Source organism: Megalobrama amblycephala, linkage group LG6 (genome assembly GCF_018812025.1).
Source record: "Megalobrama amblycephala isolate DHTTF-2021 linkage group LG6, ASM1881202v1, whole genome shotgun sequence".
Classification (NCBI taxonomy): Eukaryota; Metazoa; Chordata; class Actinopteri; order Cypriniformes; family Xenocyprididae; genus Megalobrama; species Megalobrama amblycephala.
This window is the reverse complement of record NC_063049.1, coordinates 20,973,719-20,997,733: the sequence shown is the minus strand read 5'-3', so window position 1 is coordinate 20,997,733 and position 24,015 is coordinate 20,973,719. Positions and strand designations below refer to the sequence as shown.

Sequence of the window (24,015 nt, the reverse complement as noted above, 5' to 3'; positions counted from 1 at the left end):
TATGAAGCAGAGCAGGACCGAGTGTTGTGAGAGCTGAACGAGGCGCTGGAGCGATTGCGCAACACACGCCTCATGAGCAGCGCAATTTATTATGCCGCAGTCGCCAGCGCTGCTTCTCTGGTCATGAGTATGAGGTAACACAGCTCTGTTTATCATATTAGATACATTTGAGAGTGTTGAAAATGTTATAACGTTACTCTGTGCATTCGTTCGGTGGCTGCTGTGAGACACTTGTTTGAGACACACTGCAGTAAGATAGATCGATTTTAGAATATCATATTAAATACTGGATGGTTTGTGTTGATAAATGGCGTGCAGTTAATTTTAAAACGTATTGTATGATGGAGAAAATGCTGTATTACTGTTACTAAAAATAAAGCCTTGGAGCCTTGGTTAAAATTGCAATTTTCTCACGATTTACAAATAGTTGTAAACATTTGGGATATTGTAAGTACTCAAGTGAACAAAATATATAACACTGGCCTAGTGGTTTTTGGATATTTTACTGCAAAAATATTACATATTGCACCTTTAATGCATTTAAATAAATGTACTGGTACTATACTAATTTATCTGTATCTGATTTACAACAAGCAGAAATCTGGAAGAAATATTATGCACCATAGATAAAATAACTGCCAAAAGTGAGAAAATTTCAATAGGAAAAAATATCCCACCTTTAATAGTCAAGCATATTTACAGTATAAACCTTGTCAGTGAACTATGAGGGCAAAAATAAAAAAGCAAAAAACAAATAAAATCATTCATTAATCGCAACAATCCAACTTTTCTTGAAAATCGGGTTGTAACAACGAACTTTACAAAGTTATGATCTCATCCCACGTGTGTGACTGGCCTTTTCTTTAAACATTCCTTGTACTTTTTAAAAACACTCGGAATATTTCCATAGACATGTGATGCGTGTTTTGAAAGGAACATAACGTCCGTGGACAGATTCAACCCTTTAAACCTCCCAGAAGTTAGCTAAATCTCAAATAACGCCGCTTTAAGCCTCGGATCCTCCTGTGTGCTTGCCACAGAGTCTGTCTGCATTGGTAATTCCATTTGAAAAGTGAAAGCATGTGGGGATGTATGGAAACAGTAGACACAGTCTCTCCTCTGGGACTCTGATGTTCCTGAATTACATCCCTGTGTGTCGTCTGCCCTGTTATCAGGTCTGAGACCTGCCGCACATTCCACACGCTATCATTAACCCCTCGAACCCCGCCTCGAGGAAACCTCAGTGCTGCTTTCCTCCATCCACCCTCTCACTCGGTGCCTCTTCATGTCTGGTCTCGGAGGGAGTTGCAGAAGTGTGGTCATCTCCTCAGAGTGCCTGCTTTAGCTCTGGTCTAATGAGAGGGGACAGTGGGAGAGGACCCACTTAGGCCCCTGGGGCCCCACCACTGCACGAGCAAACACTTTACAGTCTCATGTTTCCCAGGACAATAATTACACAAAGTGTCGTTTTCCCCATCAGTGAGGTGAAGGCAAAGAGTGTTGGAGTTTTGGCTCTGCATTAGGTGTCTAGACCAGTTGTCTGAGGAACAAGATGTATCATACTTACTTTGTAAAATTGTCAGGCATAGTTAAACTGCACTTTTTCATACTGTAGAAAGATATTTTTTAATATTATTATAATAATATTTTTTTTGTAACTCACTAGTAAAGGCCGTCAGAGGAGTACGAAATCAGTGTCGGTAGCCTTGAAGAAAAGCTGAGATGTTTTTAGTTCCCCAGACGCTGAAGAAGCAGCTTTCCACACAGCCTGTGCAAAGGTGTTGCCTTTCTAATTGTTTAGGTTTAGATGGAAATAGAATCTGAAAGTATGTGCTGCTCCCGGGCAGCCGGACCGTCCCACTGTGTGCTGTTTTTGGCGTCTGTATAGCAGCTCTTGAGTTCAGCTGCTACCTAACGCCGGCACAACCCAGTCGCGTGGATCGCCCAGGCCTGTTGCAGGCGACTTCTTCTATCTGGCTCTTTCCATAATACGGATACAGAATTACTTTACAATAAGGTTTCATTTACTACATTAGTTAACATGAACTAACAAAGAACAATACTTTTACAGTATTTATTACAATTAGTTAATGTTAATCTCACTAATTTTAATCTTACTAATATGTTTTAAAAATCAAAAGTTGTATTTGATAACATTAGTTAATGCACTGGGAAAGCATTTATGCATTTTTTTATTAACTAACATTAGCAAAGGTTAATAAATGCTGTAAAAATGTATTGTTCACTGTTAGTTCATGATAGTTAATGCATTAACTAATGTTAACAAATAAAATCTTGTAAAGTGTTACCTGATTTTTTTTAAATACATGAATACTTTGGAATGAGATCTTAGATATTTTAGATTAAATATTTAATATTAAGATGAACACAAATTCACAATTAACATCAAATTTAATGGAACCTCTTAAAATTGTCACCCCCCCCCCCCATCTTAAGAAGTCTTTTCTTTGTTCATTTAACAGTTAAAATCAACAGTGTCATCATTTTTATATAATTATTGTAGAAAATATACTGTATTTTATCCATTATTGTTGCATAAAGTTTTATTTTATTTTATATATTTTGTTTAACATTTTACTATAAATTAACTAAATCCTTCAAATCATTGTTTCATGCTTAGATTTAGTAACAGGGTAGCAAAAACTGCAAACATCAAATAAAATAGGAAAAAAAAAAGCTATTTAGTTTGACTTCCTGAGATTGATGAACATTCATTTTCACTTTTGACAAACCCATTGTTGAAAAATAGTTTCTGTTTTGTACTCTTGTCATGGACAGTGCCATATATGGGGCACTAAAGCCTGAAACAATGTAGGATCTCCAGGATCTCTAGGCTAAATTGTGGTCAGTCTATCCAAATGTTTCATTTTCAAGGGCCAGTTTTTATGTCTGTTATTATGCAGCTCTCTGGAGAGGGTGTGATATTTTCGATCTATTCATAACATGTACAAACCAGGATCTTTGTTTTTGTTTGGAAGAATGGCCTTTGACTGACTCAAGAGCTCTTTCAAATGTAGATCCTGAAGTGGTGTTGACCTTAGCTGACTTATTCTACTGAATTCTGTTCCACCTTGACCTTTCAACACCATACAGACTGACTGCTTTGATTGTACTGGATTCTTGGAGATAAGAAAAGAGCAAGTGGGTACAGGAAGTGATGGAATGATGTCAGCACACCCACAGGAAAGCACGTAATGGAGGATTGCGGTGTGCTTTTATCTACCAACTCAATGTCTCCTGCCTTCCATTATATTATATTACGTTATAACCGTTCAAATTGTTGGGGTTGGTAAGATTTTTTTTTTTTTTTAAATGTCTTGGAAAGGTCTCTTCTGCTTTCAAAAGCTGATCAAAAATACAGTATAACAGCAATACAGTTCTGAAATATTATTACAATTTAAAATAACTGTTTATTGTTTTTATGTATTTTAAAATGTAATTTATTCCTGTGATGCAAAGCTGAATTTTCAACATCATTACTCCAGTTTTCAGTGACGCATGATCCTTTAGAAATCATACTTAATATTATATTATATTATATTGTATTATATTATATTATATTATATTATATTATATTATATTATATTATATTATATTATATTATATTATATTATATTTAGGGCTGTCAATCTATTAAAAAATTTAATCTAATTAATTACATACTCTGTGATTAATTAATCTAAATTAATCGCATACATAATTTTTGCTGTGAAAGTATTAAATATTTCAATTCAAATGATTCAATGCAGGGTTTTTCCTGGGTCAAAAATGGTCTTCGGTGGTGACAGACATGGTCATCCACACAAACACTAAAAAAATGCCCTACCCACGTGATCTGTGAGCCCGATACTGACAATAAAGTACCCGTCACTCTCACTGTAATTCTTTCTTGCCCTCTTTGCAAAAAAAAAAAAAAAAAGTGATTTTATAGCTTTGTAAGAGAAGATGTTTTTTTGCTAAACCTGAAAAGTATAAAAAAGTAGCAATTAGAAGTTATATTAACTAGTAATATAATTTTCTACCATATAGAATTCAATGCACCTAGCTAACAACAACTTGCTTTTTTCTGGTTTCACCTCACTCCAGTCTAAACTAACTGATTTTATAGGTAGGCCTAATTTACTACACATTGTCATTTAAATAACCTGAAAATATTGTAGATTATTAAGGCTAATTTTACTAAACACTCTTGCTAAATGGGGTAAGCGAGCTCATGTTCTAATTTCAGAGTTGTTCGAGTAAATGATTCATTATAGACCGTGTGGACAGATCAGTTGTTGTCATGTTTCTTAAAAATGAATCTGTTCAAATGAGTCATTAGGGTCGCGATCTGGACATTAGCGGACGTTGACGCGTTGCATGCAAATCGCGACTGTTATTAGGACATCGCAAAAGATTTGTCAACACAGAAAACACTTCACCACTGGATAAGATTTTATTTTTGTTTACTGAAAGTGTGGTTTATGTCAGCTGCACGTGCAGCGCGCCTGTCAGAGAAGATGAGGTGACGTTCTTTTGAGCACTATTCACACCCAGCGGTTATTCAGGAAAAACATTCTCCGAATGCGCCTCGTGAAACATGGATTCGGTCTTACGAACTTTTAGCATTGTGTCAGTTGATTTAGATTATTATGTGTGAGGTGGAGAGAGTGCAAAGACGGTGCTTACTTTGAAGACAGAGAGAGGGAGGAGCTCTGCTCGTTCTGTCCGTCAGCGCAGCAGTCATCTCCCTCCTTCATTTTACAGTCGAATGGTGGCTAGAACAGCTCCAGGTTCAAAGGTCAATATGGAATGGATTTATAACACTTTTATAACATTTAAATGGATTTATAACTATTATAACACTTTAAGACCTGACTCACGGATCCATTATACTGTTACACATGCATTAAAGCATAACTGACAGTGTTTACACGAATACTCGCCAAGACTGGCATTTTGACATTATTTTGTGTGTATTTGACTATATTTAAGCGCAATAATCTGTGAAAAACAACTAAATTTAGTACTGAGAGGCAGCTTTATGTTCGCGCACTCTGGGTGTAAGCACAAAATCCGCGGAAATTAGTAAATGATGCGCAATACGTGCAATCACAAGCCAAAATTCAAGCCCTGTAACACCAACAATATTCAAATGAAACGAGTGAGTGAGAGGAGGCGGGTTTGTATGTCAATTCACAGTTGGAGAGATGAGAGAGCAAGAAAGAGCAGCTGGTATCGTGTATCTATTCTGCGGAAAATGAGTATTGGAAGCATTTCAGATATTTCAGTATCAATATGTATCAAAACATCAATATTTTTTGACAACACTACATTGCACTTAGTTTATTATTTCAGATGCCTTTTTAAAAGACTACAATTGAAAAAATGTATATATTGTATATAAAATTCAACCTGCCAAAGTGGCTAATAGCAGTGATTGTGTTATATTATATTATATTATATTATATTATATTATATTATATTATATTATATTATATTATATTATATTATATTATATTATATTATATTATATTATATTATATTATATTATATTATATTATATTATATTATATTATATTATATTATATTATACTTTTTGTCCAAATAAATGTATACATTTACACATATGTATACAATTGTTCCGGATGCTTTCTTGCAGCAAATCCTTTAACTGTATTAAATGTGTGCAGTGTAGCATGGCAAGTGATCTACATTTGAAAACAGTTCTGACCAGCTCTGGGTCATGTTTGCATGAACTAAAAATGAGGCTCAGCATTGCTGTCGATGAACTGCAGGTCATCGTGATGTGAACACAGGCACTTCTGCCAGCCTGGCCCGTGTTCAAGGCCTGTGGGTTTACTTGAAAAGAGAATGGGCAACAGTATTGATTCATAGTGTGGCGCATTATGTCTCTGTGGATGAACACAATCCCCCCTGCTGTGTGTAAATGGAGTCTCAGCTGGACTGTCCTGCACCAGAATTGTCATCTATAATTTTATTCACTGTCCACTGCAGAAACCCCTCTTTCTCCTTACTCATTAAATTTAATGGTAGCATCAGCAAGACGGCCTCTGATCTGTCTCTGTACCATAACTGAATTAGGGCCCCTCATTTCTCAAAGTGCCCCAAGGCAGACAGTGTTGCCCCCTTTTATCCCAGCTAGAGTTTATGCCTTAGCCGTATCCCAGAGGTTAAATATATGGCCTTGACATTCGAGAGGCTTAGCTATGGTTTTGGTATGGCTCCTGCTTCACTTTGTGTTGGACAATTTGTGACTTTTTAGCTAGTTAACCTAGAGGATAACTTCCTGTGATTCTGTATGGCAAGATTTGAAGCACTTGTTTTGTATTTCTTGTGCATTATCAGGTGTGACCCTGTTACTGTGCAGCTGGGATTGGAAAACTGGAGCATCTGTGCTGGTTGTGATGTCTGGGGAATTGCCAATATGTGTCGTTGGCAGACGCCACACCCTTCTGGGCCTTGAGATGTATAAAGGGGCTTCTAGACATGAGCGTAGGCCTTTGAGGCTGCTTGTCTTGCATAATGCTTGCACAAAGTAGGATTTGCATTTAATATTTCGGTTTGCATCCTCTCTAAAAATCGTACTTGGTGTTTTTGGCTGTGATTTCAGCAAGTGGTGATCAGTCAGATGAGTTGAACTGAACTGAGCTTGCGTGTGCATCTAACCTCTCTGTATCGAGGTTGCAGAAAGGCTAATCTGCAAACTAATTTGTTAATTTGGAGTTTGTCTTGGATCCTCTGCTCTTTCCCCTCCTGCTTCTAATTGGCAGAACTGTGTGTGAAGACTGTCCCATTGTGTGTGTTGCCAAGCCCGCGAAGGGAGTCTCTATGCACGTCCCGCGTTTATAGCACTCAGTTGTGCGTGAATGATGACATTAGTGATGCTTTGTCACTCTGTTGCAGGATGTTAGGACCTTTGAATCCTTCTTTTGATTCCATGCCTTTTCTTTTTCCTCCTCCTCTTAACCTGGAGCTCTCTCTCGCTAATGTGAACTGACCACGTGATTGACGAGACAAATGGTTGGAATACTTTGCCTAGCTTTGGTTCCAGTGTTTAATTTGGTCATGGGCAGGCAGCTGTTCTAGGGCCAGACACCACAAACCGTCCCCAGTCCAGTGGATTCCCATATTTAGTGTCTACACCATTTGTTTCGCAGGATTTGTATTCATTTCAATAAGATGGGATTGATAGTGAACTTTTTCTGTTATAAGGGTAGTTGTAGTTGTGAATATTGATTAGAATAGGTGCTGCCCATGGGTTTGTGGGTCCCTAGGTGAGATCATGGGGCGGAACAATGATTAAAAATGAATAGGATCATGAATATGAATGTGCAAATTGGGGGAAAAAAACACAACAAAATCTATATATAAAAACTAAAATTACATTTATTACATTCATACATTTATCTGAAATAGAAAGCTTTTGTAACATTACACACTAACGTTCAAAAGTTTGGGGTAAGATTTTTTTTTTTTGGAAAGAAATTAAAGAAATTAATACTTTTATTCAGCAAGGATGCATTAAATTGATCAAAAGTGGCAGTAAACACATTTATAATGTTACAAAAGCTTTCTATGCCAAATGCTATTCTCTTTCTGTTCACCAAAGAATCCTGAGAAACAATTATACACAACTGTTTTCAACATTGATAATAGTAAGTGTCTCTTGAGCAGCAAATCAGCATATTGGAATGATTTCTGAAGGATCATGTGACACTGAATACTTGAGTAATGATGCTGAAAATTCAGCTTTACCAACACTTATTTTAAATTATTTTATTTTAAATAGTAAAAATATTTCACAATATTACTGTTTTTCTGTATTTTGATTAAATAAATGCAGCCTTGGTGAGCAGAAGAGACCAAAAAAAAAAAAAAAAAAAATCTTACCGATCTAAAACGTTTGAACGGGGTATGTGTGTGTGTGTGTGTGTGTGTGTGTGTGTGTGTGTGTGTGTGTGTGTGTGTGTGTGTGTGTGTGTGTGTGTGTGTCCTTATATTAAAAAATTAGGTACAGTATGACTCAGTTACATGAAAAATAATTGGAAGTCAACCCCACCACCATAAACAAAGATGCTTTGTGTGCAGTTAAAATATAATTTAGTTATTCCTCATCTTTCACTTTTTTGTTTGTCTGATACCATGAATTTACATTTAATTAAATATATATGCATATTTCCTTTTTTTTTCTTTGTCTTTTTTCCCCATGATTTGAAGCATTAGGAACACATTTCTCATTGTAAAAATCCTCTTATTGTATTGATTTTCTGGTGAAGTAAAATTGTTCTTGGTACTGGCAAAAATAGGCAATTGAGACTACAAATCAACAGTATTGCCCTCCTACACACACACACACCATTGATTAATGACCTGCATCCTGCTTGTGGAGACACGGGAAACAGCCTCTTTTCATCTCTCCATAGCTTCTGTTTGAAAGGATCGTCCTCTTGTCATTGTTATCATCTTTTCTTGGCAAATGAACCACTTGTACAAGCTCCCACCCAAACAAACCAACTTAATGGACATTTATAATCTGTAAAATATCATAGATCTATTGTCTTTTAAACCAAATTATAACCTCGTGTCAAATAGAATTTTTGTTTCTGTTGGTTGCGTGTGAAGATGCTGTTAAATGATTTGCGTGTGTGTTTGTGACTTCATGAGGTTGGACCATGGTCTCCCATGAGCCTCACAGAGGCGTTTGACCAGGGAGAGTATTGGACGCTCTTTGTTTATCCTGGTCGGGGATGTGGAAATGACAGGCAACAGAAGCATGGCAGATCTGACTGAATAAATACACGTCTCCTACTCTTAACTCACAAGGTTATTTTAGTACAGACTCTGGAAATCAGCAGTGGCATCATATTGGGAAACATTGACGATAGTTTCACAATAATGAGAGCAGTAAGAAGGGAACTGCATGGAGGATTTAGTGTTCTTCATTCCAGGAAAGGAGCTCTGAAATTCTTGCTTTTATGTAGAAAATAGTGCCGTCTGTGCAAGTCTGCAGCTAATTTAAACCTGCAACTTGTTAAGAGTCAGAGTCCTGGACCAAATTAATTGACACATGGGTTTCTTTATGTCTTCATCGTGAAAGCGGGGACATCACTAATTTCTGCTTTGTACCGCAGGTTTTGCACTTGGCGTAAAAACATTTTAACATGGATTGTGTGACAAATTGATTGATTTGATCACATTCTTCGGGGTCAGCTCCACTTTCTGTCTTGCCACTACAGGGTTTTGTGTTGAGCTCTAGATGTTGCTTTGTGATTGGATGACTTGGTTCTGGAGGTAATAAACAATGGAGACTTTGTGGTGCCGCTGAGATAGTATTTGACTCTGACATTAATTTTCGAAACATCTAATCCAGTGCATTCTTTAGGGGAAAAAAAAAACTCCATCTTCAAAGAGGATATGTTTGTTTTATACTGAATCCTGATTAACATACTGAACTGATGTATGATTAAAGAGTTTGGTTTATTTGGCACATAATTTTGTTTACAAATATTGAGCTTGTGTGTGCATTTATTAAAAAAGCCCATGACTGTTTTTCTTCCTGTGTTGATAGATTTCCAATTGAAACAAAGGGTTTGAGCAGGGCATATTGAATGCCTAGGCGATTGATTGATTGATTGATTGATTGATTGATTGATTGATTGATTGATTGATTGATAGAGAGTGAATAAGGTAATGAGTTAGTGAGTTAGTGAGTTAGTGAGTTAATGAGTGAGTGAGTGAGTTGGTGAGTTGGTGAGTTAGTGAGTGAGTTGGTGAGTTAGTGAGTGAGTTGGTGAGTTGGTGAGTTGGTGAGTTAGTGAGTGAGTTGGTGGGTGAGTGAGTTGGTGAGTGAGTGAGTTGGTGAGTGAGTGAGTTGGTGAGTGAGTGAATGAGTTGGTGAGTTAATGAGTTGGTGAGTTAATGAGTTGGTGAGTTAATGAGGAGTTGGTGAGTTAATGAGTTGGTGAGTTGGTGAGTTAGTTGGTGAGTTGGTGAGTTAGTTGGTGAGTTGGTGAGTTAGTTGGTGAGTTGGTGAGTTGGTGAGTTAGTTGGTGAGTTGGTGAGTTAGTTGGTGAGTTAATGAGTTGGTGAGTGAGTGAGTTGGTGGGTGAGTGAGTTGGTGGGTGAGTGAGTGAGTGAGTGAGTTGGTGAGTGAGTGAGTTGGTGAGTGAGTGAGTGAGTGAGTGAGTGGTGAGTGAGTTGGTGAGTGAGTTGGTGGGTGAGTTGGTGAGTGAGTTGGTGAGTGAGTTGGTGAGTGAGTTGGTGAGTGAGTTGGTGAGTGAGTTGGTGAGTGAGTTGGTGAGTGAGTTGGTGAGTGAGTTGGTGAGTGAGTGAGTTGGTGAGTTAGTTCATTAGTTTTCCTGAAATAGAAAGTGTTAAACTTTAAATGGGCAAAAATGAGTTTGGGTTAGTTCACCCAAAAATGAGAATTCTGTCATTAATTACGCTGTTCACATGAGCAGCATGATGCATACATGTGATGCTGATGCAGGAGCCAGCCAATAATGAGTCGGCGTTCTGACGTTGAACCTGGAAGCTCTGAATGTAAATGGCGTACGAGAATGACACAGAAGAGAAGATATTGTTGAATAAAGTTCACACAAAGGTATTCTCATCGCTTTATAACATTAAGGTTGAACTACTGCAGTCACATCGACTGTTGTAACCATGTCTTTAGTACCTTTCTGTACCTTGAAAGTGGTGATTATATTGCTGTCTATGGAGGAGTCATATACCTCTCGGATTTCATCAGAAATATCTTAATTTGTGTTCCGAAGATGAACGGTCTTACAGGTGTGGAATGACATGAGGGTGAGTAATTAATGACAGACTTTTCATTTTTTTTGGGTGAACTCTCACCCTTTAAGAGGTACACGCATATAGATGACCTCAAAGCTAGCGCATATGGACTAAAAGCCACAAAACATTGATTTCATGGGGTCTTTAAAAACATCCCCCATTTATTATATAGCAGTCATGAATAATCACACAACCCTTTGAACTGTTTTTCAGAATTTGCTTGAGAAACACTGAGTACTTGTGTCCATTAAAAGGAACCATTTAATGGAAAAGTGCGGTCCAGTGACAGATGTATGATGGGTGTAGCTCGGGTGGGAGCTAGACAGTTTTCATATTCTGTCTTTAGCTTTGAAAGGTCATGTAGACTGGCTGCTGTTTTTACACAGGGCTGGTACATTACACAGCAATTGAACACAGCAATTACAGCGCATGGTTACATAACGGCATGAGTGTGACTTCAGAGCCGCCCAGAGCAATGGCCAGTTTTATGTACCTCATCTGTCTTCCTACAGTGGTTTTCCAGTGTCATTTTTACTCTGGCTGTTATTTTAGTGATTTGGTGATCAAATCTTTTCAGTTCCTGAAACGTTTGCCCAAATCAGAAGGCCTCTAGAATAAGAAAGTCCTGTCTACCATCACCAGCTGCCTCTGACTATCAGTAGCAGATAGCGAATCATTAGTTCATTGATTTGTTTGTGTCATTGGTCATGAAATATAAATAGCCACAATTGGACCCATTGAAAAAGGTTGTACACTTGGTCCATGTCCAGATTTGAGCCTTGCGCCCTTGATAAAATCACTCAGCAGATGGCTTGTGGTCCATAGGAAATGTTCTGAAGAAGCTGATGCTGGACTAGCTTTTTCATATTTTTCCTGAACAACCATTTTCCATTTCAAGACTCTTAATAACCATTCAGGGTTTAAGATGAGAGTTGATTTGATTGAATTTTAGTGGTAGCTTTCACGGGCATTCGTTTTACATCCGTAATAATCCAATTCAGAATGAAATGGAATATTTCATTTGAAAAACAAATGTAGGGCAGAACTTGTTTTGCTCATCAGGAATTGATTGGATCATGAAAAGTGGATGTTTCATACTAGAATAGAGCCAGATCTGAACGAGACCTCCAAAAGTCTTTCCGGAGGCTTTTTCAGCAGACCACTGAGGCTCAAAGTCAGATTCATTGAATTTTTTTTTTCTTAAGTCTTAAAATGCAAGTTATTACATTGATGAAAAATGGACACTGTATTGATAGCTTTTGACAAAAATCTATAGGACTGTCTGAAAGAACATCATGTTATTAAAGACACGCTGCAGTTAGGTATCTAGTGTGTTATTGGGACTTGGAGCTGATCTCATGCACTGGAATGTAGAGCTCACAAGAACGAGGCATCAAATGTAAACTTTTGCTGAGAGTGAAAAAAAAAATGTAGTGGAAATAACCATTCAGGCCTCGTGCAGTAAATGGAAAGGCAATCATGACTTTGTTTGTCAGACCTGTTCAGTAGGACATATTCCATCAGTCTTGGATGAAATGCTCCCGCTGGAGAGGTCTTAAACATTTCCATCACACATCTTCAACTGGACTCTTGCTATTTTTTTTCATTTCAGTCTCTTCTTTCACATTTTCAATCTGTTTTTCCCCGAACACAACGTGGCACTCAGTCACATGCATACTTTTGTGTTTTTCAGTCTGTCTTGGAGATAAATGGCTGCTTTAATAATGCTTAAGGATCTCAGTGCCATAGTAGTGCTGCGGGATCAGCGGGAATACGGCCTATGATCGCTCCCATATGTAGGGCAGAAACTGTGACATTGGCTGAGCACCAGCCTCCCTGCACCTCAGTGTGTCTGTTGTGTATGTGGTCTCTAAAAACCTGCGCTGACTTGATTTAGATGATTTATGTTAGAATGTACCATCTGTTGAGCAGGAGACTGATTTTCACACTGCCAGGACACCATGTGTCATGCACTTTATGCAACTTACCATTTGAAAGCTGTTACGTCTGGTCTCATTTGTTTTTCTAAAGCTATTAATTTATTCAAAAATACCATAAAATCCAACTCACACATACAATGACTTGAATACAGCCATTCTATGATGACAATTTAACTCTGGGGGGGCATAAAGTAAAAAATGTCAGGATGATATATTTGAATGAAGGACAGAAGCCTTGCCAAAGACTGAAATTCTTAAAAGGAAAACCTTTTCATAGAAGTCTGGATTGCATAATCTTTTTTTTTATTACTATTATTTCTTATAGGGGAAATAATGGATTTTAAGAAAACTGCTTAAATCAAAGTCATGTGGTGCAACCAACATGCAAAAACCTAAAACAGGAAATTACATCATAGAGAGGACCCCCTGCAGATTATTTATTTTAATTTTTTTTTAGTTTAGTCATACAATTTTTTTTGCTTTAATTACATTTTTAGTACTTTTAGAAGTATAATATGATTTAATTTACAATATGATTTGACATTTAATTACAAGACAAGGTTTGTTCAGGACAGGTTGCAGAAAGTCATGTGGTGCGACTTTCCAAAAACGTAGATATTTATGAGCTGTTAATTTATGACATTTTTTATACTTATGTGCTTTTTACTATGAAAAAAATATAAAAAATGAAAAGAAAAAAGAAAAAAAATTATTTCATATATATAAATATATATGAAAGTTATTTTTGGAAAATAATGATTACAATTTGTACACTGTCATGTATACAAAGTGTAAGGAAAATTATATTCTATTTTATAGAAAATTATATATATTTTTACTTCATGGTTACACCATGTGACTTTTTTTAAGTCTCCCTTAAAATGGTATAAAGAATTTTATAAAATGGTTAGTTCCTGTCCTTGATTCTGATTGGTCAATAGCTGTTATATTCACGACTGCTTCACCCAACGGTTCCGTGTATCACTACACAACACCCTTTGCAACCACTCTTAGCAATGCAAACAAGCTTACTGTATTATGTAGAACTAGAAGAGTGTGAGAAAGAGATCGAGTGAGCAAGTTTATTACCTGCATTCAGATTTAGCATTTTCCTTCAGGTCAGTCCTATGTTCATAATAAAAAATCTGTTTAAATGTCCGATGTATTATCTTGTCCTTTTAACAGTTAAAGGGTTTTCCCGTGACTGACAGCGCTAGTCAAAGCATTTGTCAGTTGCGTCTTGTTCCGTGTTCACAACAATTCAGTCTTTTCAATGTAAAAGTCTTTGCTATTGACTGACACACTCATAAAGACAGTCTTTGCCGCCATCTAATGGCATAATAATGTAACTTCTGTTGCTGTTCACGGTCAGGGACTATTTTTTTGGGCGGAAGGAAGGCTTTTAGTGAAAGTTTTCTTCATGAAAGTTGCATTGATACATGTCTTGGCTTATGATAGCAAGAATGGTACATCTCTATAGCGACGGATTTCGGGTTTGGGTCGGATTCGGGTTAAACTATAACGGTACCGTTCGGGTTGGGGTCGGGTCGGGTCAAATGATCTCGGGTACGGGCCGGGTTCGGGCCTCAGTTTAAAGCCTGTGCAGACCTCTAACAACGCCCTTCAGCCGTGACTTATTCATGATTCAGAACAGCCTCTCATGCCTTATTGCTTACTTAAAATCAATAAATAACCAAGAACTTGGCACATGTGTCTTTTGTCCTTTTCCTTACTATGTGTTTCTCATTTGTCATTGACACTGCTACAAGTTTTCTTTAAAATTTGGGAATGTTCTCCAATGTTTATTTAGTCAACTTATCCTTGATCTCTGGTGATGACCTTTATAGTGCTGTCACTCGCTTTTTATTTATCCGTGAGAACCACAAACGTCTCTTAAGATTTGCTTTTCTATTTTGGTCCCCGTCTAGATAGAGATGCGGGTGTGTGTGGTGTCCACACACAGTGGCTCGCCAGGGGACCTTCCTTTGATACTGAAAAGAGATAAAACTCATTTCTCTTCCCTGTAATCTCTCTTTCGTTCTGTTTTTGTTTTGAACGTTTAAAAAGAGCCTATTCACAGACAGTTTAATCGCAAAGCCACTGTGCCCTGAACTTCAGACTAAACATCACCCTGGTACTGTTTATGTTGACTATGTAGAAGACTGTCTCCAGCTCTCTGCCTTTGACACTCCTCGCTTTCTCTCGGGAGTAATCGCAATCAAATTGAAGACGAACGGAGATGAACAGGGAGGAAATGAGAGGTATGCAGGGAGGAAAAGCTTAATATTTTCAAATTTTAAATGTATACTCAATAACCTCGCTCGTCATCCATTTTGCCCCCCAATTTGATGTTTTTTGGTCTATTTTTGAATGTGGTTTTGTACGCATGCTAGAGAATGTGTTGTGTTTGTGTGTTTCCATGCTCCCTCGCTCACATCTGGAATACTAAGCTGAGAGTTGGACTCTCTTGTTGATTCATTTTCATTTTTTCCTACGATGACTGAGGCCAGCTCGTCCTCACCACGAGTACATTTGTTTTTCTCTTCGCGATGAAGGCAGAGGGAATGAAGGAAAATCTGGATCTTATTTGAGCCCGTTTCTTTCTGCCTTGACGTTCTGCTTGTATCCTCACCACAGCTCAGCTGGAATCTGCCTCGTGCGAGCAGCTTACTGCGGTCGTGTCCCAAGTCACCCATCCCTGAGTATGACAGCTGTGCCGTAGTCTTAGTCGTGGGAAAACGCTCTTCAATGCTCCTCTGTGTTTTTAGAGTCATTGGACTTGAGTTGGTGGTGTGGTTGGAGGACCATTTCCACTCATGCTCCACAAGTGGATGCTTCTTTGTAATTATGCCCAGGCATCATAGGGTTACTGTACTTTAGCCCAACAACAAACCAAATCCCCCTCTGTATCTTTATTGCTCCTGAAGTTGGGGTTAATAAACCAGAGATCTGCAAACTAAAGCAGCCTCCAAGGACAAAGAGCTCTGAGCTTTTGGAGTAAACCACGTCTGTATCAGATGAATCCTGGACTTGTGAATGGAAAATACTCTCTAAATGCACTGATTAAAGTTTTTTTTCTATTTCCATAACATTTCTTATAGGGTTTAAGAACAGAAAAGTATGATGTAATGTTATTTTATGCCATCAGGTCCAGTACTTTATGAAATGATTAGCTTTTGGCAGTTCCTGTACCTGTCCTTTAGTTGTCCCCCTTTATGTTTTCTTTCTTTTTTCCATTTGGCTCCTCATGTAAATTTCACCTCTGCTAGCTCATTGTTTCAGTAGTTGGGGTTGGATAAGGTTTGCATGGATGCAAAAGGGCAAGAATTGCTTGGATTGAGCCACGTGTCCACAGTTCCTTCCAAGACTGTGAATTTTCATACATCAGATCATATTTCAGGAAATTCATTGGATGTTGGTGTATTACTGGAAGCTTTCGTGCACACTTGCTATTTGTTGCCACCAAATGTCACATAAGGTAATGTTGATGATTTTAGAAGAATGCTTTTAATCAAATAAACCCAAAATGTTAGGAAAATTCCACTTGCAAGTGAATATCCCTATTCCTCATTCATTTTCAGTGTCATTATTCCAGTTTTCAGTGTCACATGATCCTTCAGAAATTATTCTAATATGCTGATTTGATGCTCAAGAATCCTTTATTATTATTATCAATGTTGAAAACAGTCATGTTGCTTAATATTTTGTGGAAAGTAACCATGATGCAAAAAAAATCTTACTGACCCCAAACTTTTGAATGGTATCATCTGCCTTTTGATTTGTGCCCATTTAATATAACCTGTTTGTGGACTCATGTTTGGAGCTGCGAGTATGTACGGTCATTTGATGCACTCTCAGGTGATGAATGTGGTGATGCATTGCTTTCTGTAGATGAGCTGCGGTCTGTGGTTTGTGTTAGTGTATCTGTGCTTTTCCAGGCTTTACCATACTCGCATAATAACTCACACGCACTTTTATTCTATGAGACCCACCATGTGTTGTGTGAAGAATGTACAGGGGTCACAACCCCACTTCAAAGCCTCCTTGCATCCATTTTTAACAGGCTGTTTTATAGCACAGTAACTTTGAGCTTAATGCCTCTGATAGGCCCACACATCCCAGCAATGCACTTGAAATTACATTATTATGCTGTCACTGTTGGGCTTGATAATGGTATAAATTGATGCTTAGCATCTTTAGCATTCCTAGTTTAAAAGTTATGCCAGACACCAGGGTTTCATGGGCTGCTTTTATCACACATACTGACCTCTGACCCAGAGATCAAAGATTATAAGGTCAGGCAGTGGGAAGCACAATTCACACAGTTGTTGTCCATTTGCAAACAGCATGAAGTTAGGATCATGGGAAAGACATCTGCGAATACAAGCAAATCTGGCTGTGACACGAATCTGCGTTGTAAAATTAAGCAGTGTTGAGAAATGCTAGTTTTAAAAATACAATATTACATAACTCGTTATAAAAAATACATTTTTGTTATTAACAATATTACATTATAATAAATAAATTTTTTTTTTTTTTTTTTTTTGGAAAGTAGTCAGTTACTTTCCAATATTACTATTTTCAAAGATTATCAACAGCAATGTTTGTGGTGACGGCACTTGTGGACTAGTGGGGAGAAGTTTTAATTTATGTAATTGTCAGTTAATAAAAATAAATATAACTATAAATAATATAATTATAATAAAATAAAAAAAATATGTAAAATAATTATTTGATTAAAAAATGAGCAAATAGTTGAATTGAACAATGGCAGTATATGTAACAAAGTTACTATGTAATTAGTAACATTACCTCTGAGGCTCAGTAAACTTTCAAGGGGTCCGCAAGATGACTTAAAATTATTTTAATTCATATATTATTATTATTATTATTATTATTAACATAATATCATTATTAATATACTCTCCCCAGCTAAAAAAAAAAAAAAAAAAAAAGCTACCGTTTGTATTTAAATAGGCAAATGCTTAAGAGTCTATGATTGGATCATTATTGCCGTGATTATTATGTTTCTAGCATATTATATTTGGCAACAGTTCTTCTAACCCTAACTGAAGGAGTGTGTAACTTTTCATTTCTTAGGAAGACACATCATGGCCATATTCCAGGATGACAATGTCAAGATTCATCAGTCTCAAATTGTGAAAGAATGGTTCAGAGAGCATGAAGAATCATTTTCACACATGAATTGGCACCTCTGAGTCCAGACCTTAATTTTATTGAAAGTCTTTGGGATGTGCTGGAGTAGACTTTACAGAGTGCTCACCTCTTGCATTTTCAATACAATACAGTTCTTAAATCCTCCAAAGTCCTGTTAACAATATAGTTAATATGATTGTTTTAGTTCTGTTAATATCATGTTATATAGAGGGCCATTGAATATTGTGTTTGACAGTGGAAAGCCTTTGAGTCAAAAAACAAACAGCTGTGATGGTCTCATTGGTCTGTTGAGAGGTCATACGATTTCCTGCCATCCATTGGTGTCAGACTGCATCACTGAGTAAATACTCTGGTATTTCCAAACGCATTACAGCACACCTTTTGGAGCAGCCCAACAGTTATCACCATTAAATTCATTATTCAGGATTTAGCTGCTCATTTATCAGGGTTCTTAGCAAATCCACATCTCGGATAGATGCTGGATTCCTCTGGCACTCCTCTGACAGGTTGGTTGATTATGAAATGGCAGCTTTGGGTGGAGATTTGTGCTTGTTCTTGATTATGACGCTGTTTTCTGACCTAGGATCAGTTAAGGATTTGATAGGTCGTTTATTACATAATCTAAAATGTCATTGAGCGCAATGAATCACGTCTTTTGATTAACTGCTTTAGGGAGTGTGTGTTTGTTGTGACATGGTTGAAGTTTGGTGTGGCTCTCATCTTGAGGGATGGCTTACACAACAACCCATGAGGGGGTTGAGGAATCCATTACATCCTGCACACTTCCTGTTCACATTAGACTGTCCTCCTACACACATGCACAGCTACGTGCCCTCAGATTTAATGTTTCCATTGCTGTTATGATTTGTTGTCAGTAAAAATTTAAATGTGTAACTTCTAAATTGACGTTTATTATAATTGATTATTTATTTTTCCACTTAAAAAAAAAAAAAAAACATGCTTGCTGAGCGAAATATGTTTGCTAAGCTAGAAGCACTAATAATACTGCTCATAATTAAAGGTGCATTCAGTAGTTGGGTGCTAATTTAAAAAGTTATAAATTATATTTTTGTGTTCTGTCATCTGAATTGTGTCCCTCACATGAGATAAAGACTGTACTATTATGTAGAAAACTATTGTTTTATTCCAAAAACTGTTATTTTGTTTTAATTATGTATGGTGTGGGTCACCCCCCTCAATGTATTTCGCCATATTGAATTGACGCTCGTAGTGCTTCACTATATGTCATAGAGAATACTTGCGCTCAGCGCTGTGTTGTTTGATGATGCGAAGAGCTAAAATTAGACAATGTAAAACACTTATTATAGTGCTTTACCAATGGAAAATCAGTACCTGACTGTATGGCCAAAGAAACTGATCTGAAGCCAGACAAAAAGACCAACAAAGAGTGTAAAACGAGTGTGAACATTGGTACGACATACGCAAGGTGGAAAGATTTGATGACAGAGAAAATCTTGAGTAGTGATGGCCAAGTTGCTTCTTTTTTGTTGGACAAATAAGAGGATTAATTATTGTGTAAACACTCTCTAAAACTCACTAGTATCAAGTGTAATTTGCATATAACTCCGTCTCAGAGACAGTCATGCTGATCCATGTCTGTAGATGGCAGTACAGCGTCTGACACCATTGTGGTATCGGGAGACCTCTATAGTAACTAGACCAGGGGTGTCCAATCCTGCTCCTGGATGGCCACTATCCTGCATAGTTTAGCTCCAACCCCAATTAAATGCACTTGAACCAGCAACTCAAGGTCTTCAGGATTGCTATAAACCTTAAGGCAGGTGTGTTGGGACAAGTTGGAGCTAAACTCTGGAGAACCTTGGGTCCCATTGACACCCCTGAACTAGATACTCCTCAGCAGCAACCCACCAAGTACAGTATTTAATTTTTTTTAATCATCCAAAATGTGCTGCAACTTTCTAAAGCATCTTACATAATGCAGTTAAGCAAGTAAAACATGCACATTTGGATTCATGCCGAATGAGCCAAAGATATTTTCCCACATGCCGGTTGTTTCAGTTTAGGTTCGGTGTTTATAATAAATGTTGTTTCTAATCAATGCCACTGTAATTTGTGCTTGTTTTTTCATTCCTGACTTATTTTCCAGAAAAAAATGGCAGCACCCTTAAATCATTGTTTCTTGTTGACGCATCAAGGTAATGGTGCACTTGCAGTAGCTTGTTTTAAAATCTCTTTTGATGGTAATTATGTTGAAGGGATCTGAAATGGGAAACAAAAAGCTCTCAGAATGTGAACCCAGCAAGAGCGTAGCAGTGTTGGTAGGACACATGTTGCTGTTTTTAATAAGTATTAACACTGCTAGCTCTCCCGTGTAGGAGGCAACGGGAGCGCCTGCTTTACTCCATCAGAGCGAAGAGCTTGCTGTGTGTGGAATGTGAAAGGCAGTGATGTGAAACAGATGCCTCCTCTGCAGGCTTGACGCTACACGTGGCCGCTGTCTCTCCAGACGGGATATGCGCCACGGTAATCGAGTCTATTAGATGCTGGACTGGATTGCTTGGCTCGCACCTTGTCCATTTTACGCGACTTCTCAGCACGTGCGATCACAGACCTTCTGGTGATGATGATGTTGTTGTCACATGTACACACACATACTTTGCTCGCTCTTCTTTCAGCGTGTGTCAGCAGGGACCTTTCCGAGCACAGTTTGAGTGTCTGTACCGTACACAGTGCGGCCCACACCCCGGGCCTGCCAGTCCAGGCCCAAATCACAGGGCTGCTAACCGCAGGGAGCTAATTGTAGCACAGCTCCTCGAAATGCTTCCCTTTAATTCTCTGCCTGGTTTCGCTCACTCTCTCTCCTCAGATTAAACATAAACAATTGCTGATATAGCTCAGAAGATCTGGGCCGCGGAGACGAGCCAAGAGGACATGTGAGAAGTGGAATCTGAATCCGAAAACTTTCCAGAAACTTGAGACTGATGTGTTTAGAATCTAGCATGAACCAGTTACTCTATAGTCAAGGCTTTTAGTGGGCTTTTTTGACTGTATTTACAGAAAAGTAGAGACCGAGCGAGAGGAGGAATGGGTCGTGATTTTTACCCAGGCCGGATTCGAACACCGATCTGCGTGAGCTGACAAATCTTATTCCTGTATAAGATTAACATAGTACCATAACTTATTGGACTTTTTGATTATATATTTTTAGATGTACCAAAGTGATTTGGATTACCTCAGAAATCATAGAATATAATAATGAATATGAATATACAGTACAGTCCAAAAGTTTGGAACCACTAAGATTTTTAATGTTTTTAAAAGAAGTTTCGTCTGCTCACCAAGGCTACATTTATTTAATTAAAAATACAGTAAAAACAGTAATATTGTGAAATATTATTACAATTTAAAATAACTGTTTTCTATTTGAATATATTTCACAAAGTAATTTATTCCTGTGATGGCAAAGCTGAATTTTCAGCATCATTACTCCAGTCTTCAGTGTCACATGATCCTTCAGAAATCATTCTAATATGCTGATCTGCTGCTCAAGAAACATTTAATGTGTACAATTGTACAAAATATTTGTGTACAATATTTTTTTTTTCAGGATTATTTTATGAATAGAAAGTTCAAAAGAACAGTGTTTATCTGAAATCTAATCTTTTGTAACATTATAAATGTCTTTACTGACACTTTTGATTGATTTAATGCATCCTTGCTGAATAAAAGTATTAATTTCTTTAATTTCTTTTCAAAAAAATAAAACTAAAAATTCTTACTGACCCCAAACTTTTGAACGGTAGTGTATAATGCTACAGAAGCTTTGTATTTCAGATAAATGCTGTTCTTTTGAACTTTCTATTCATCAAGGAATCCTAAAAAAAAGTACACAACTGTTTTTAACATTGAAAATAATCATAAATGTTTCTTGAGCAGCAGATCAGCATATTAGAATGATTTCTGAAGGATCATGTGACACTGAAGACTGGAGTAACGATGCTGAAAATGCAGCTATGCATCACAGGAATAAATTACTTTGTCAAATATATTTAAATAGTACACAGTTATTTTAAATTGTAATAATATTTCACAATATTACAGTTTTTTACTGTATTTTTAATTAAATAAATGTAGCCTTGGTGAGCAGACGAAACTTCTTTTAAAAACATTAAAAATCTTAGTGGTTCCAAACTTTTGGACTGTACTGTATATCACTCACTACCATCATATACAGTACCATTCAAACGGTTGGGTTTTAGTAAGATTGTTTTTTTTTTTTCTTTCTCCGATACATTTATTCAGCATGGGCGCATTAAATTGAACAAAAATAACAGTAAAGACATTTATGTTGTTACAAAATATTTATATTTCAAATACAAATTTTAAGCAGCACAACTGTTTTCAACATTAAAAATAATCAGATATGTTTCTTGAGCAGCAAATCAGCATATCAGAATGATTTCTGAAGGATCATGTGACACTAAAATCTAGAGTAGTGATGCTGAAAATTCAGCTTTGCCATCACAGGAATAGATTACATTTTAAGATATATTCAATATTCCCGTTTCACTGTATTTTTGATCAAATTAATGCAGCCTAGGTGAACATAAGACTTCTTTCAAAAACAAAATCTCATCGGCCCCAAACTTTTGAATTAGGTATATCAATGTATATCAATGCATCATGGTATTATGTTTTATGATGCCATCACTGTACAATGATAGCATCATATATTAATACAATACACTAATTTGTTAAGGTGGTCACTGGACATATACTGTAGTGATGTTGATAATTCTTCAGCTGTGCTGGTGTGTTTAAGGCATTTGCGGTGGTCTCTGGTCTCCATCTCTAATGGTCTTGCCGGCTGTTCTGATGCAGATCTAAACTCTGGAACATCTGGCTAGCACTTAATCATCCCATTGGCCAGTTTCCTTCTACATGTTTGAGAAGGACTGACCCACAATTACAGGGTTGCCAGATTGCAAATGACCCCCCCCCCCGTATAGCATACATAACCTATGGAATGCTGGCTTCAGAACGACTGGCTTGGAAACTGTTCCAACAAAACTACTGTAAATAGCCCATGTCTATTTTTTTTTTTTTCTTTCCGTAACATGGTTACGTTGGAGATTTCTGTGGCCTGGTACAGTCTGTCCACGAGGTTTCCTCACCAGTGACGGGATATTTTCAGACCAAAGTACCTGAGAAGAATTTTAATAACGTAAGAGGATTACTCTCATTCTGTTACGCACAATGTGACAGTGCTTATTTTGTTCACTGAGGCTAGCAGATAAACTTGAAACTACTTATTAAAATGTGTGTTATTATATGAGGGTTGATGTGTGGCATTAGACACTGGGGAGTGTTAATGGCTCTGTGTTATCACAGCCATTGAAATGTGTTGCTGCTAAGCTTGCCAGAAACATTTACAATGGAAGAGGATGATTTCCAAACCATCTGATATAAACATGATGATAAGACACTGATGTATTCAGATGTGTGCATCACACACACCAGGTCTCCACATGTCCTGCTTAGTGTTCGATTCTACAGGATAGGATTCTTGTTATCGATAAATCTGTCATTCTTTGAGTGCTGAGTTCAAAGAAAAATCGGCTTGTGATGTTACATAAGCACTTCATAATTTACAGAAGTGACAACATTGGTCGTGAGTAACATTAATTTTTGCAGTCTGTCATGCATTATCAGGCTGTATGTGTCATGGCCAGCAGAGGGCAGTGTGTGATTTAAAATTTAAGGCCAGTGGCTGATCATGAAATCTGAGGTTTTAGTAGTGTATTAGGGCTCAGCTAAAGCAGCATGTTTTAAGTTCATATGTCAAATGTATAAGTGTCAAATGATCATTGATAGACAGTGCTTTTACTTTAGTTTCTGCTGAAACATGCACAACTAAAATTTTAATTTAAATATTCTCAAATACAGTACCGCTCAAAAGTTTGGAGTTGATACATTTTCTTTCATTTCACCAAGCTGATTGCTTACTAAAAACCCCCATTGGCATCATGTTTTCAGACCATTTCAAGTTTGATTTTGATGTGACAGTTGTTTACTTACTTTTTAATTAGTCTTT

At 37.3% G+C, this 24,015-nt stretch overlaps 1 protein-coding gene across 6 annotated transcripts in view; it reads left to right on the top strand.

Annotated features, from left to right (window-relative positions):
* raph1a (Ras association (RalGDS/AF-6) and pleckstrin homology domains 1a) overlaps positions 1-24,015 on the top strand; it is a 93,157-nt gene that overhangs the window by 30,118 nt on the left and 39,024 nt on the right. The window contains exon 1 of one of the 6 annotated variants that reach the window (XM_048193312.1): positions 14,128-18,445. The exons of 4 other annotated variants lie outside the window; for them this stretch is intronic. The gene's annotated coding sequence lies outside the window, so the exon portion shown is untranslated. Of the gene's footprint in view, positions 1-14,127; positions 18,446-22,535; positions 23,146-24,015 lie in introns of those variants that run through there. One more of the 6 variants, XM_048193314.1, reaches the window with a different exon arrangement.